This window comes from Suricata suricatta, chromosome 8, assembly GCF_006229205.1.
Source record: "Suricata suricatta isolate VVHF042 chromosome 8, meerkat_22Aug2017_6uvM2_HiC, whole genome shotgun sequence".
In the NCBI taxonomy this organism is placed as follows: Eukaryota; Metazoa; Chordata; class Mammalia; order Carnivora; family Herpestidae; genus Suricata; species Suricata suricatta.
Window position 1 is genome coordinate 44,126,927 of NC_043707.1, and position 2,447 is coordinate 44,129,373.

The following is a 2,447-nucleotide window of genomic DNA, read 5'->3' on the forward strand; positions in this document are numbered from 1 at the left end:
AGAGTTTCTTTGTTTTGTCATTTTTGCTAGTTTTCTGTCTCTTGTCACCTTTAGAAAGCTCGTTGTGCTTTGCGCACCTATTAATATTTCTCTGTTAAAGGAGGCTTATTGACTGTCCAGGGCCTGCCTTTTCAGGAAATATTCTCTTAATGATGTCTCTCAGTTTCTCTTGTTGTGCCTGTATTTTATTTCCCTACTCTGCAATATTTGGGACTCGCCATCTTGCACACTTTGGCTTGTTTCTTGGTGTAGTCCTAAGAAGGAAAACTGACAAACACAGAGGGAACAGAAGCACACATACACACAGACAAATCAAACAAAGAAACACATTACAGGGGGGAAGAAAAGAAAGAAAATGGGAGGGAAAGAGACGAAAAGAAGAGAAGAAGAGAAAATTTAAAAAAAGAGAAAGAAGAAAAGAAAAAAAATATATAAAAGGGGGTTGGAGACAACAAAGGACAGTAGACCACTTAAAAGTGTATGACCAGTTTAGGGGAGAGGTAAGGATGAGATACAGGAGAATATATCTGGGTTGCAAGAAGGTGAGAAAGTAAGGTAGAAAGGAGAAAGGAAAATAAGGAGTAAAATTTAAAAGACTTGAGTAAAGAAAAAGAGGTAATAATGACAAAGAAATAACTATGAAACAAGTGAAGAAAAAAAATTATTTTAATATTAAAAAAATAACAGCAGCAGCTCCCCCTGGTGGGTGGGCATGGTTTGATGTGGTAGGTCTTGGAGGCTGTTCTCAGAGGCTCCGCCCCTGCCTGAGGGGAAATGAGCAGCAGGAGGTGAAGTACGCACCTTCACAGACTCAATTGCAGAGACCCCACCCCCAGCCAGGATCGGGATTGCAATGAGGGAAAGGAAAAAAGGAAAAAAAAAAAAGCTGAGTGTCTCTTGGTTTCTGAGAGCTGTTGCTCAAGGCGCTGTGCGCTGCTGGAAATGAGCTGGGAGCTCCTACAGTCTAAGCGCGCCCAGGCCTCCACCCGCCACCAACTCCTTGTTGTGGGTTGCATAGGTGTGGGCCCTATTTTTTCCTGTGGGCACCCGGGATTCGCGCAGACTGTGCAGGGGGCAAGGTGCGCTGTGGAAATGCGGTCCGTGGTCCTGTTCCCAAAACCAAGTTCGAATTGCTCGCCCCTGGTGCAGCTGCAGCCCCGACCGCTTCTAGCCAGAAGTGTGCACTTCTGGTGCAGCCGTGCTCCAGCCGCTTCTCGCTGGGAAGTGCGCTCCCCTGTCTCTTCCCTTTGCCTCTCGGGCTCAGCTTGCTTCCCACACGTTGGGCTGGGGATCTTGTCTCCCCTGCCCATCCTGGCCTGGCCTGTTTTCAGATTTCCCCCGTTCGCCCTCACTCACTCAGGTATCCTTGAGGTTCTATTCTTTCTGGAGTCCGTATTTTCTCCTTCCACTCTCGCAGATAAGAGTAATATCCTTCTCGGTTCGTCAAATGGGGCGGACAGAGTTACAGAGCTCCCTTCCTCTCCGCCATCTTGGCTCCTCCATCGATAGTTGGACTTTTTTGATGACAAACTTCAGCATATCTGCCTTTGTAATTGGCTCTTTCTCCTGATAGTTCTGCAGCAGGAACTGCACAACAAAAACACCTTCTTGTTAATGGGTCTCTGCATGAGACCTCAGTGCCATTAGAAGATTTGGGGCTTCCCTCATTATGGCTTTTGCCACCTCCCTCAGAATCGGTGTATGAAACAGCTGCACTAGCACTGGCAGGAGATGGCATTCCTTCCCTCAGCTGCCTTAGGACTGCTAGGTGTCACAGCAGTCCTGTGGCAAATTCTGAGGTCTATGCCCAGTGAAAGGCAGGCAGGAGAGGAGGACTCTCTTGCTGCTGCTGCTGCAGTAGCCTGAGCACCCTCCAGACCCTGGCTCTCACCACAGGCCTGGTGGCATATCTCATGGGCATGAGCTTACTCTTCTGACCACTAGGCATTGTGGCTCTGGTCAGGGATAGCAGGCAGGAATGCAAGCAGTTAGGTTGAAGAGGTTTGAGAAGTTTAGTGTTAGTTCTTCTTTAAATGCTGTGTGTAAATTACCAGGGAAGCTGTCAAGTTAAGAGTTTTCCTTTGTGGGGAAATTTTTGATTATTGATTCAATCATCTTACTAGCTATAGGTCTGTTCGTTTTTCTATTTCTCTGTGATTCAATCTTGGTAGATATTGTGTTTCTAGGAATTTGTGCATCTCATCTAAGTAATCCAGTTTTTTGGTATATAATTTTCAGAGCACTCTCTCATAATCCTTTTTCCTTCTGTAGGACCAGTAGTAATGTCCCTACTTTCATTTCTGGTTTTAGTAATTTGGCTGGTCTCTTTTTCTTTAGTTAGTCTAGCTAAAGGTTTGTCAGTTTTGTTGATCTTTTTGAAGAACCAACTTTTAAATTTGTTGATTGTCTCGGGGCACCTGGGTTGCTCAGGTGGTTAAGCGTCTGGC

General features: G+C 45.9%; 1 pseudogene; it reads right to left on the minus strand.

Annotated features, from left to right (window-relative positions):
- The window catches only part of LOC115299269, a 3,293-nt pseudogene extending 1,345 nt beyond the window's left edge, over nucleotides 1-1,948 (minus strand).
- Between the last annotated feature and the right edge of the window lie 499 nt (nucleotides 1,949-2,447).